This window comes from Triturus cristatus, chromosome 12, assembly GCF_964204655.1.
Source record: "Triturus cristatus chromosome 12, aTriCri1.1, whole genome shotgun sequence".
Classification (NCBI taxonomy): domain Eukaryota; kingdom Metazoa; phylum Chordata; class Amphibia; order Caudata; family Salamandridae; genus Triturus; species Triturus cristatus.
In genome coordinates this window covers 295,360,584-295,374,356 of record NC_140595.1, presented here as the reverse complement: position 1 = coordinate 295,374,356, position 13,773 = coordinate 295,360,584, and the positions used below count along the sequence as shown (strand labels likewise).

Below are 13,773 nucleotides of genomic sequence, written 5' to 3'. Positions count from 1 at the left end.
TGATCCCTGGGAGAAATAAACGATAAACGGAGGAACAAACACGCGACCCCGACAAGCGACGCATAAACGGAGACGACAAAATATATGCTCGCCCCTATATAATAATAAGAAAACGCGATATATGGATTTATACCCACATGGAATGAATGCAGTTCCAGATAAAAGAGCGACAGAGATTTGTTCCGGCCACTAATATGAATTCGGATTGAAGTCTACTTTTTCTATGCGTCCTTTGACAAGTATTAAGTAATCTATGCAAGTTCTGAACCATCCGTCAAGGACTCTAGAAGCACTCCCATGTAGGAGACATTCTTGCCGAAGTACGGTTGTACCGGTGAATTCGGCATCGTAGTTGAACACATATACACACAAGGAGAAAATATTTTTGGTCCAGAGGAAGGTGGTCCTATGTGGAGTTTTCACCACCGAAACGCGTTGACGCCTGTTTCTTTAATGTGTTAAATTTGGTGCAGTTAGGGAGAGACAGGGATCAGTGACTTATGTCTGACACTGCCTTTGGTTAATCCAAATTGACATATTTATGACACATTGCTTGTCTATTATTGTTCTCCTTCTTATAGCATGCAAAAAATCTTTTTATTTTTTTAAACTGCAAAAAAACGTTTTGCGATTTTATCGTTTTAATTGTGTATGAGTTTTTATGTATGATTTATTGTGTTATATAAGTGATTCTTTTGATGAATTTACATTGATTATTAAAATACAGATATATTTTACCAATTTTGTTTTATGACAAGTGCTTCTTATAGATTCAGTATTGAGTGGAAAATGGAGTGGATATATGAGCTTGCTGAATGATTGAAAGGATAGTAATTTCTGATCTATAGCCAAGAGGTACACATATTCTTATACTTGTGATCCCTCGGAGGGCCTGATGGCCAGAGATCCTTTGGTTTGGGAGCGTTCTTTTTACCTGCGGACTGCAGGAGACTAGTGCGACTAGTCCAAGGCAGTCTGCAGTTGCCTTTGGCTCTCAAAAGGATCCTCTGTCTGAGGGAGCCAGTCTTTGGTCTGGGACGAGTCGCAGTCATGCAGGATCAGGATGGATGCCACAGGTGCAGAGTATCACACATTGGCTTTGTGCAGGTTCTGTTTTTGCAGACTCCGGTCTCTTCTGTGTACTGTGTTGCAATTTGAATCCGAACTGAGGTTCTGCTGCCAGGGTGCCAACTTAAAATCAAGATTTATGGGCATTATGGGTGTGGGTGCAAGTGGCCAATGGGCTACTAGCTCCAGTGGCTAATTCGCCCCTGAGGTGACCAAATCCTGGGGTGTGTACTACCTTTTCTACACAGAACCCTCTATTTTGCCACTTTAAAAAATGACAGAAACCTTTCTTAGCTGTACAGACCAAGTAGTACACCCTAGGGGGGTGGCTAGTCTTCTGTGGGTGTAGACCTCCTGACTACAATATTTTTCCACCTGACAGCATGCAAATGTGCTTGGGGGCAGGGGGTTGATTGTTTCCTCATTTGGGAGGCAGCCTGGTTGTATCCCAGAGGCGGTACAAGTTTTGAAGCTCACCGCCTTGATGTGCCACTTTACTAGCCACCCTGTCAGGGAGGGAGATGCCACCTCCTTCCTATCAGACCTCTTGGCAGGGTGTCAGGTTCCTGTGTTTGGCGGCAGCAGCTGTGGGCTGACAGGCAGGGCACAGGAAGGCTGGGGCAGCTTGGTGGGCAACCTCCAAGGTAGCCACCTGGGTGCCTCCCACATAGGCTCTGACACAAACAACATCTCATGAGACAAGTTGTTTGACACCAAACGGACATATTACAGCAGTACCATAATGGGGCTGGCAACATCGGGGGTGTCCGGGTGCCAGTCCATGTTATCCCATGGACCGCTTATAGTAGCCCTTCATGGAAAGAGGATACAATAGGGACATATAGGCTTGCACTTATATATCCACGCCTTTAATATAATGCACCCTGCCTCACAGGCCAGGAGGCCTTCCTTAGGGGTGACTTGCATATATGAAAATAGTGATTTGACCTTGCCACACATTGTGAGGGCAAAGTCGATTTCAAGCAATTTGCACTACTCCTGCAGTCTGCAATGGCAGGCCTGCTGTCATCTGTTTACTTGGGTCACTCAGGGTTGCACAAACAGTGCTTCAGGCACTGGTGACCCCTTTAACTCCCATGCCCCTGGTACTACTGGTACCATTTACCAGGGACTAAAGTCCTTGCAATTGGGGTTACAAATTCACATGCATATGTTTTAGGGAGAGATCACTGGCACTGGGGCATGGGCAGCAGGCTCCAGTGCACTTTCAGTCATAACCATAAGCACTGGGGCAGAACGAGGTATGTTGCCATACTGAAAGGGCACTTTTCTACAGGAAGAAAGTGCTAAAATGGTTAAACAAACATTTCCAAGTGGTGAAGTGTAACAACTTCATGTGGCATGAGACTCCTTTATTTACCTGCACACATCCTCTTTAATCTGTACCTGTTCCGGGTTGGGGGTAGACATCTTGCAAGTATAAGGTCAGCGGGCTAGGCTTCATGTCCCGGACCTTACTTAAGGGAACGCTGGCGCGCGCGTGCAGCGGGCGCGCCCAAGGCACGCCAAAGGCAAGCCCGTCTGCGCCCATCCGCGCGCAGCGCCAGCCCCCCTGATCAGATCTCCCCAGGTAGGGTTACTACTCATTATTCTAGTGAAACATTAAAACTTCTTAATCATAGTACTGTAGATCAGAGATGCTATAATCTACATATGGATTCCATACACCCCCAGGACAAAGGGCTCTGCCTAGGATGTAACACTATGTTGCCAGAGTTCTTGCTGAAACCAATAATGACCCTACGATCACAGAACTCAATGGGAATGGCCGACGGTTCTCAATCAGCTAGGAAATTTGCCCTCTTAAATGCTAGGTCATTGGTCAAACATAGTTTGGAATGCGCCTCCCTTATCGAAAATGAAGGGATTCTCGCTGCATTTATTACGGAGTCCTGGACGGATGACGCATCCGGGCCAGACCTGGTTAAAGCCATACCTCCCAATTACCTTTGTTATACACTGAATAGATCACAGGAAAAAGGGGGGGATTGGCAATTATATATCATAATTCAATCACTGCATCATTTAGTCCTATAACTATAGAGGAATGTGAAGCCTTAGAGTTTTGTCTCAACCTTTCACATCATTGCTCTTTTAGAGGCTTAGAGGCTCCCTGGTTTACAGGCCCCCAGGTCCAAGAGGACGTTTTTTAACTCAAATTGGCAACATACTTGAAAGAGGGATCAGCTTGGACTCCTATAACATTATGGGAGATTTCAACTATTATCTGGAATCTTTTTCTGATTCAGATACAACCCGGCTGATAGAGGTGATGAGAGGTGCACATTTTGAGCAATTGGTGAGTGGAGCAACTCATATAGCTGGCCACACTTTAGATGGTATATTTTCAAATAATTTGCACATATCTATTTTAAATATCCTTCCTCTGGCATGGTCAGACCACCTGGCGGTCATCAGTGAGGTTATCTTGCCTGACTGCGTGGCCTTAAAACCTTTGAGAAAAAAAAACTCAGTGACCAGATCATGGAATAAGATAGATTCAAGGGAAATGCAACAACATCTTACATTAACTCTGCCACCTGTACCAAGAAATCTGGATGAGGCTACTACTGTATATACAAATTGGCTAGCAGCTGCAGGGAATAAATTGGCACCTTTGAAATATCTCCGTCTCACCAGACAACAACCTTCCTCTCCCTGGTACTCTTCTGAACTTAGGGATCAGAAACTTGCGTATAAGCATTTGGAAAGAAAGTGGAGGGTGGGCTACAAGGAAAAGGACAAAACGGTCTATAAAACTAGCCTATCAGCTTATAAACATTTGCTGCAAAAAACAAAACAAACTATTTTACTGATAAAATTAATTCAGCAAAAAACTCTTCTAAAGAGTTTTTTAAAATAGTGAAAACTCTAGCCCACCCATGTTCCCCGTCATTTTTGGCTAGTCAAGAATTGTGCAACAAGATCGCTAAATGCTTTTTTGAGAAGGTAAATAACATCTTTGTTACCTTCTCCGATTCAACCTATAAAAACACTCAGAGTCTAGCAACTTCTCACACAGGAACTAAGATTAATAGCCCTCCTCTACTTAACTTTGCCCCCTAACAGAACTTGACATAACTAACCTATTATTGAAGATAAAGTCAGGCTCTCCTTGTGATCCATGCCCAAGTACACTAGTTCTGCTAGCTGTAGAACCGGTCTCAAGAATGCTGACTTCCATCTTTAATACTATGTATTCAGATGGATACTTCCCAAGACACTGGAAGCATGCGTCAATTTTGCCACTTTTAAAGAAACCTAATTTGGATGCCAATGACCCCAATACTTTTAGACCAACATCAAGAATCCCATTCCCGGCGGAGGTCATTGAGAGGAATATTAATGCCCAACTAAACAAATTTCTACAAGATTCACAAGCCTTGGATCCAACACAGTTTGGATTTAGAGGGGTCACAGCACTGAAACCACGCTGCTAAAATCCACCGAAGAGATCAGGAACATTTTGGACCAAGGAGGGAATGCCGCCCTGATCATGCTGGATCTTTCAGCGGCATTCGATGCCGTCCACCACGGTATACTAATGGAACGTCTACAGGAAGTAGGAGTCAAGGGCTCTGCCTGGAATCTTCTTAAATCTTTTTTGACGGATAGAGTACAAACTGTAGCCTTGGATGAGTTTGAAGCTAAATCATTTTCTCTGCCTTGTGGTGTTCCCTAGGGATCATCATTAAGCCCGACTCTTTTCAATGTGTTTGTTTCCTCACTGGCACCGCTTGTTGAATCATTTGGGTTTACATTAACCTCATATGCTGATGATACCCAAATAGTGGTTAACCTACTCCCAGGCGGTTCTGTGAATACTTCATTAAGGTTACAAAATTGCATGACTGCCGTGGGAGGCTGGATGGCAAAAAATTGCCTAAAGCTCAACTCCAATAAAACGGAGGTGATTCTTTTTGGCAACAATCCTAATCTATGGACACCAGTCTGCTGGCCGGCAGATCTTGGCCAACTCCCCATGCCAGTAGGGAAAGTAAAAAATTTGGGAGTATGGTTAGATGTTAAACTGAGTTGCAGGGACCAGGTAAATAAAGTTCTCTCTACTACCACCTACATCCTCAAATCTTGTAAAAAAATCATGCCATTACTCCCAAAAGCAGCACAACAAACAGTTGCTGCCGCTCTTATTATGCCAAGATTGGATTATTGCAATAGTCTGTATTTGAAAATACATGAAGGATCTCTAAATAAATTACAGACTCTGCAGAATGCGGCCGCCAGATTACTTACAGGTATACCTAGGACTGATTCAATCTCTGTTCAAATTAAAGCTCTGCATTGGTTTCCAGTGAGGAAACGCATTCAATTCAAGGCCTTGACTCTGGTTTTTAAAGCCCTTCATGGATTTGGGCCTGAATTTCTAAAACAGCGACTCTACTGGTACACCCCCAATAGAACCTTACGATCTTCTGACGCCAAATTGGCAACAGTACCCAGGGTGAAGAAGGCCAATTGGGGTGGCAGAAGCTTTATAGTCAATGCAGCAAGAGCAAGGAATGCTCTTCCTTTATCTCTAAGACGTACGACCAATCTTCTTGTATTTAGAAAGACATTAAAAACATTGCTCTTCACTAATTGATCGTCCGTGTTCCCCCCTTTGACTCGGTCCCTCCTTAGGCCTTCTCTAAGCGCCAGGACACCTTTTGGTAACAGTTGCGCTCTATAAATGGCCATAACATAACATAACCTACTGGAGCATTTCCCAACCACCCTTAAAAACTTGTATGTTAGTGATACGCATATTTATGTAAAAATAAATCACATATAAATACTACATATCTAAAATTCAAAACTGGATGTCCACCTAGACAGCTCAAGCTTAATCAGTTAATGAAAGAGTTTCTCTTTCTTTTAAATAATGCAGATCTTACTGGTTTCTCAATAATAACACTTAGCACAAATGCATCCATAATCATTTAAATGCATTCAAAGATTTTGTAAGCCTAATAGGAGGCCGACAATTACTACAACAGTGCCCTACATTCTGTGTCCCTCGGGCTTCAAAAGCAATACCTACCTCTTACCCCCATAGAATTTGTAAGATAAAGAATTCTGGACTGTGCCTGCTTCAAAATCCTTGAAAATCAGCAATATTTATCATGCACTGCTCTATTTCATATAATATGATATGTTGGGGAAAATATGAATGGTGTTGCCTTCAATTTGTAGTGTTTTCATAATTCTTCCTGCTTCCAGTACCCAAACCTTCAACTCTTCTGTTCAAATGGTCACTACGTCAGAGGGGCTTCCACTAATTCTCACTGTCTGTGCTTTGTGTTTTCAATCTGAAACATCACTTCACTCCACCAGCAACAAGCACAATTGGGATCTCTAGTTATCCTGTCCTCTACTTAATCAGACAAGCAGCCGGCTCTGCCTCTCCAACTTACTCACTGCAGTGTGATTTTGACCCTCGCCTCCTCCCCACCGACCTGGGGTGGATTGATTTACTCTGCATGTCACTCACTATGTTCTCTAAACAAAACAGGATACCTAATTTTATAGGGTATAATGCCTTAGTAATTACCCATGCTAACTGCCTCCTACAACATACATATATAGAGTTTAACGAAATATGGCTGTATGCAAATTGTCATAACAATCTGATAGTGCTAAAACAGTATATTCGTGTATATATAAAGCTAATTACCTAGATTGCATTCTGACATAATCGTAAAGTGTGTGATTCACTACAGACCTGTAACAATGCTCTACGAAAAGTAATTGCTAGGCCATCCTGCCAGCAATAGGTCACTAAGCAACAGAGCCTAGTAATAGATGACTAAGTGCCCGCATCCTGTAATAAGCTTCTAAGTACCCATGCTGCAATGGTGGGTAACTATTGGTTATCTCACTTTACAACAAACTCATATTAGACACACATATAGCAAATATTGCTGAAGGTGCATATCACAACACTAAATCTATTCAAATGAATCAAGGGTGTTATACCAGATGAAAAGGGTACTACAAGCATCAGTCATACCATGAATTGATTATGGAATAGCCTTACTCATAAGCCTGCCTGGCATTAAAGGCACCCTTCAAATGGCATCCTTAGAGTTGCTGCAAGATTGATTTCTGATATATGAAAATATGAATATATTGCACTAACCATCAATGAATTTAAATGGCTTACTTTTTGTCAGGAAACTAATTTTAAAGGTTGATCCTGTGTGGGCTACACTCTTAGATCGAGCAGTAATGGTGGAATTAAATGCAGACACATTGTTTCTGAAAAGCAAAAGATGCCTATTGTGGTATATTGGTCAAAGGGTCAGACACAACAGAAGACTGTCTAAAGCAGAAGGTCACCAGTCTAGTGTCCATGGTCATGTGTATAGAACAGAAAAAAGAAAGAGAGCCTTTGTACGAAGTCTTGTGCTGCTTCCTTCCCGAGGTATTGAAATAAAAATTAGAAACAATGATAACAAAATCCAAATTGTGCCTGTGTTTTTTACTTCACACAAGATACCTTTGGGCTCTCAGTAAATATCTTCGCCCTCTCTCTCTCAAAGGCTGGCACAATTCTCAAAAAGATCCTTGTGTCAACTTCTCCCCTCCTTTCCCTTCTTTATAGTGTGCTTTACACTTGCCTCCTCAATGGTCTTTCCTCAGACCGGGTAAGAGACTCCTTGCTTTCCCTGGTAAGTCCTGGGGAAAACCACCAGTCTTTTTTGCCGTACTACTCTAGCATCTCTTCTCAGATGGATTCCTCTACCGCCTCTGTAAGATCATAGCTATCCGCACTGGTCTCTCTAGTTGCTCACGCCCCATTTTCTTCAGTTGTGTTGCTCCTACCTCTGCTTTCCTACCTACTTTCCTCATTAGTTCCTTCTTGCAGCTCCCAGTTAGTGTTTTGCTCTGCGTTCTCTTCTCTTAACAGTGTTCTCCCCTGCACACACCAAAGTTTTTCTTTCCTTCATCTTCTTCTCTACATTGGTTTCCTTTCCTGCCACCTCCTGTTGACTCTTCTGCTTTGTTCTCCAGTCCAAGAGTTCCTCTACACTTTCTATTCATGTGTTTTTCCCTTTTAGGACATTTGCGACCGTGGCTGGTGACAGACTACCACCACAGCAGCCAGATAAGAGTTTAGTTTTGTACACACTGTGAAAGTGATCAATCAATAGAGGAAGTGGTCCAGATTGGTCCAATGTGTCCAAAACTGAAATGAGAAGCAGGCAGAAGCCATACAGGGATTTAGTGGTGAATTCCAGGCTGCAGTTAGTCCCTGTACAGTGCACATCAGATAGAGTGATGGAATCATCACACTAGGTGACACTTGAGAAGTTGGTGGCATTGTCAGCACCATATGGTCCCGCTCCACAATAACTACTCAGATAGTCCCCCTCAGTAACAACACCACCCTGATCAATCGTTCTGAGATTAATTCTGCAGAGGAGTCTTCTATTTTCTCAGGAGGGCCACAAACCTCTAGCTGTGCCTCATTAATCTCCTGTCTGCATCTTCCATCCTGTTGACTAATTTGCGGGCAAATTGGGACAGAGATTGAACCATGTTATTCATGAATGCCACCTCTGATTTCAGTTAATCAACTCTTTTCTCTGTCTCCAGAGAGCTTTCACTGCCCTCACATAGGTCTACCTGCAGGAGGTTCACCTCTAAGGAGACTATGTTAAGTTTTTCCTCCAGTGTTTCTCAATGGTGGACAGGATCTGAGTAACAGTAGGTTCTGACTGAGTTAATTGAGGTTGATCGTCATGTTGGTCTGCTGCGGCCAACCCTGTGGTATATTGATACATTTTAGTCTGTGGTGATGGTCTGGCGGCTTTGTCCTTCTCAATACACAACAGCAAGTTATTGCGATAACCAATTGATTACTATGATAGCCTATAAGACTCACCCTAAGCAATGGTCAGAGCCAACAGGAAAGAGGGCCAGATTAGGTTAAGATCGATACAGCACCCTTAAAGACTGTATGACTACAGGGGCATCTCCCCCTCCTCCTCCCATGTTGTCTTTAAAGATTCCATGACAGGGAATCGAGATTGAACATTCCTGATCGAGAGGGCTAGTAAGCCTCTTAAATGCATGAATCAGTGTGTCACATGTGTATGTGATTGTCCCCACTAGAACAGAAGTTGGAAAGGTATTTTTGAATAATAGTTTTTCCTAACAGGGGCAACTAGTTTTGATGTCCTGATGAAAGACCTGGACCCTTAAAGGCCTTAAACATTGGGCTGAAACAGGTCGACAACGTAGATAGGGTAATAGGAACATTAGATCCTTGTAGTTATCCCCCATGTTTTGTATTTTTAACCATATCTGAAGAACCACTAATAAAAGGGATACCTTGGTTGTTGTAGGTATTTTTAACCCTGATTGCAATTTATATCAAAAGTGCTACCTGGAATATGGTTGAGCCCATCCTGATGTTTAGGGACCACAATGAGACCAGAGGATGAAGCATCACCAGAGTTGGTGAGGGTCTAACAAAAAAAAAAATGTTGCTTTTTTATTTCCATTGCACAGGGTGAGTCTCATAGACTATCACAGTAATCAATTGGTTATCACAATAACCCGCTGTTGTGTTTTTTGGTGGGATATCTTTTGGCATACTGTGTTATGATAAGGGAGATTGAAATCCCCCCTCCACCCCACCACCACATGTTGTGGACAATTTCTCTTTCCTCCCCTAAGTATGGGTTGCATCCTACTCCGTTTAGAGACTGAAGGTTGGTCCTCTCCCCATTCTTCTAGCCAGTGTAGGAATTCTAATCAATTAGAACTGCTTCTGTTCAGACTCCACATCCGCTCTTTCGCCTCTTATTGCCTTTGTAAGCAGCTACCAGTGTTAGTACATTTGCAATGCAATGATCACATCCTGGCATACTTTTGGCTGTACATGTCAAGGTATGAGGCAAATCAGTATTTTGTGTTATGTATTTGCACCCCATATAACAATTATCTTGAAAGCTCGCATAGTATTTTACTTCACTGGTTCTCCTTGTACCTTTCCAGCTGAGATCAGTTTGTTCATATGAGGGCATCCAGGTCCCAGAAGATCCTTGCTGTCTGCAATGTTCCCCATTGTTCCTTAATGTCTCCTGTAATCTTCAACTTCTACCATGAAACTTAGTGCTCCACTCACCGATAACAGCAACAAGATTCACCAATAAGCTGAAGATATACAACTCTACTTGAAAGTTTCCACTGTTTCAGACAGTCAACTCCTCAAACACGGCCTGCACATCATCCAGTCCCGAATGCCAAGTCACTGGGATATACCCTTTAGACCAACATCATCCTTAAGGAATACAATGCCAAAAATATATAGAGTGTCTGGAACCAGCTCTCTCTTCTAAAGAAAGTGAAACCGGTTCTTCTACAAAGCGACTTCAGAACTGCTGCCCAAGCCCTTACTCTCACATTTGGAAGGTGGTAACGCCCTGCTCTATGGCCTCCAAGACTCCACACTAACACCCCTTACGGGGGATCCTACACACCGTGGCACATTTCATCCAGGGTCTGAACAATGAAAAAATGTCCTACAAATCGTAAAGGAAAGTCTCAATTCTCTTAAGGACACAGAGGAGAGAACTATGCCAAGCTTTCATCGTTTATTTCAATAGCAGCCATATTCAGTAACTATGCAAACTACATTTTCCATCATTCATGGTGAAATAGCAAAAACACAACAGTAAAGCATTGTTCAATCAGGGTCGACATTACCCTTTGGAGCCCCCATCTGCCTATGCTCGTCCCCTTTCTACCTGCGACCAAAGCCAACGATGGAACACCTTACTCCTGTTTGGCCGACTCTGATCCTGCAAGAATCCAAGAAACAAAATTCATATCAGGGACTCAGGCGAACCGATAAGTATTTCAGTGCACATTAACACAGAACAGTTGAAGGAAATAGCATTTCCAATGTAACTTGGTTTATAGAACAATCAGGTAATTTGAATGAAACATTTTACTGCCATCCACAGGTGTAAATTCAAAGCTCGAGGGCATTGGTCTATGATGAGTATATCATCCAAATATAAGATCATGCGATGGCCTTAGATATTCAACCTGTTTCTTGAACACCTTGGTGAAGCACCATGGAGTGAGGAGAGGCCGAATGGCGAGGAATTGAATTTGAAGGTCTGGGACCCCCATTGGAACTGTAGGAACTGACGATGTGGCGGGAATACTGGGATCGTCAGGTATGCATCCTTCAGATCGAGGCGCACCAGCCAATCATTGGGTCAGAGAAGGTCTCGGAGAAAATGTATGCCCTCCATTTTCAAGTGGAGGTGAACCAGCCACTCACTAAGTTCTCCTGAAGATTGATGACCAGGCATTGCCTACTATCCTGCTTCTATACGAGGTAAATGTTGCTGAGGAAGCCAAAAGGGTGAGGGGTAGTCACTTGGGACAGATGTTCCTGATTCTCCACCCGGATAAGGGCCGCCTACATCCCTGAGAAAGTGATAGGTCGAGGAGGAATGGGCAGGAAGGGGGAGCCGTAGAAGTCTATATGGAAGCCCTGTACTGTTTATACAACCAAAGTGTCTGTAGTAAGAGTCTTCCAAGGATGTACGAAATGTGCCACCCTTCCCCCAAATGCTTGTGAGAAATCAACTGAAGACTCACTGTGTGCGTTGGCAGAGGAGCCCCCTCTGCGGGAACCACCTCGAGATCCTGTGTCGTGGGTATCCCTTGGTGGGATAGTAACCCCCGAAGAGAGCGGGGTCTTGCCACTGCCCCCTCCGTGAAGGCTGAACTCTACCAGGGGCCTGTGACTGCGGACGGCAGGCGGAGCGACCACTACCACAGCCAGCTCCAGTGAAAATCAGGGGGGGGGGTAAAGTTGTGCTTGACTGAAGATTGTGCTTTGTCAAGCAAGTTAACAGTGGAGACATACTTTTCGAGCTCTTTGATGAAAGGTAAACCAAAGAGCCCGCCGTGCGCTACCTGCCCCGCCTCTGAGGTCGCTAAATCCTAAGGATCATTCTTGATTATTATAGATCTGTGCCTCTCTGTAGAAATGGCGCAGTTAGCATTTCTCCAAAATATCACTGCCCTTTGGGCCCAGCCAAAGAGTACCTCAGGGGAGATGACGGCCCCAGATGTATTAGCATCTTCTGCTATGTCTAGGATCTTGATTAATACCCTGTCAAGTCTAACAACTTATTGGCATGATCATCAGGAGCAGTCAATGCCCTTCTTTGGATCCTCCACATATTTGGCCAAGAAAGTGGCCATTTTGGAGTCAATCTCCAGCTAAGCCGAGACTTTACCCTACAGTGAAGGTCAGTGGCATTCCGCCCATAGACGGTTGTAGACCTCCTGGCTTACAAAACCTCTCCGCCGCATATGAGGCGACCTTCTCACTGGAGACCATTCCACAGAGCGGGGTGTATGAGTGCCTCTGGGTCCAGCATGTCAAACTCTGTATCGTCTGGGGTGCTCGCTGGAAGTTCTGCCCTCAAAGGGGTGCTCTGTGGCCTCCAGGACCGTTCCTGATCAGAGTCTCTATCCGATCCAACCAGGGATCTGTCGGAGGGAGGGAGGATGGGGCGTGTCACAAGGTGGTATATGGGGGTTCCCTGCGGGCCATTGTCTAAAGTATAGCCTAAGAAGGCCTTCTTAAGCCTGGCAAAGGCATCCAGATCAACCCCTGGGGTCTTCGGACACCTGCATGGGTTCTCAGGATTCTAGCAGCCTAGGAGGTAGTGGGGCCAAAGGCCCAGGTAGTTCTTCCCTCAAAAGGAGGGGTTGTATGCACTAATGTGTATATTCCAACAATTTCTTCTCCAGAGGCGCTACTGCATCTGAAACTGCCTTGTAGATCAAAGTAGCCACCGCCTCGCAAATCTTGTCGAACACTGGAAAGGCGACTATCTCCTCTTTCTCAGCGTAGGAGTTGCCGTACTGCTCCATATTACCCAGGTAATGGAGGTAAGTAGTTCCTTAGGGAGGTGTAGGCACAGAGGGAAATTTGTTTGTCTGGGTGGAACCCAGGCCAGTAGGGGGTAGCCAAGCTACAGTTTTTGCAGAGCCAATAACCTCCAACGGACACCACGAAGGCCTTGGTTTAAACTGGCCAATCACTACAGCCTTGGTCAGCGTCCTTTTTCAAGCAGCAGCACTGCTATATTAATAGATGGCAAATACATACCCCAGGGGGCGTACAGACTCTAGGCAGTGTGGGGGCACCCTGACTGACCACGCGCACGATCAGGGAAATGCTTGCCTGCATTCGCTAGATTGTCGAAAGCGTTGTCCAGTCACGCAGCAGGGGAGAGAAATGCTCGCGTATCTCACACACGGATTGAAGATGTGCAGCCTTTGGCAGTCAGAGGACCAGAGAGCATCTGCCCCCAGGCTCCACAGAGCTGAAAAACAGAAAATGAGCATCCGCGACAGAGCATTCCTGCAGCCACTGAACAGCTGAAACAACAATACTGTACAATTTACCCAAGTACGGCAACAAAAGGTAAAAGCAGAAAAACACACTATACAAACAGAGAGGGGACCGAGGTCCCTCACTTAACTTCGCTAAGGCAGCGAAGAAAGAGGACGAGCATAGGAGGACAGGGGGTCAAAAGGGTAATGTCCAGCCCTGATTGGACAATGCATTTTTTTTGTATTTCCCCATGAATGATGGGAAATGTGGTTTGTATAGTGACTGAATATGTCTGCTATTAA

General features: G+C 44.3%; 1 protein-coding gene across 1 annotated transcript in view; it reads right to left on the bottom strand.

Annotated features, from left to right (window-relative positions):
- The window catches only part of CFAP20 (cilia and flagella associated protein 20), a 126,418-nt gene that overhangs the window by 105,519 nt on the left and 7,126 nt on the right, over positions 1 to 13,773 (bottom strand). The window lies entirely within an intron of this gene.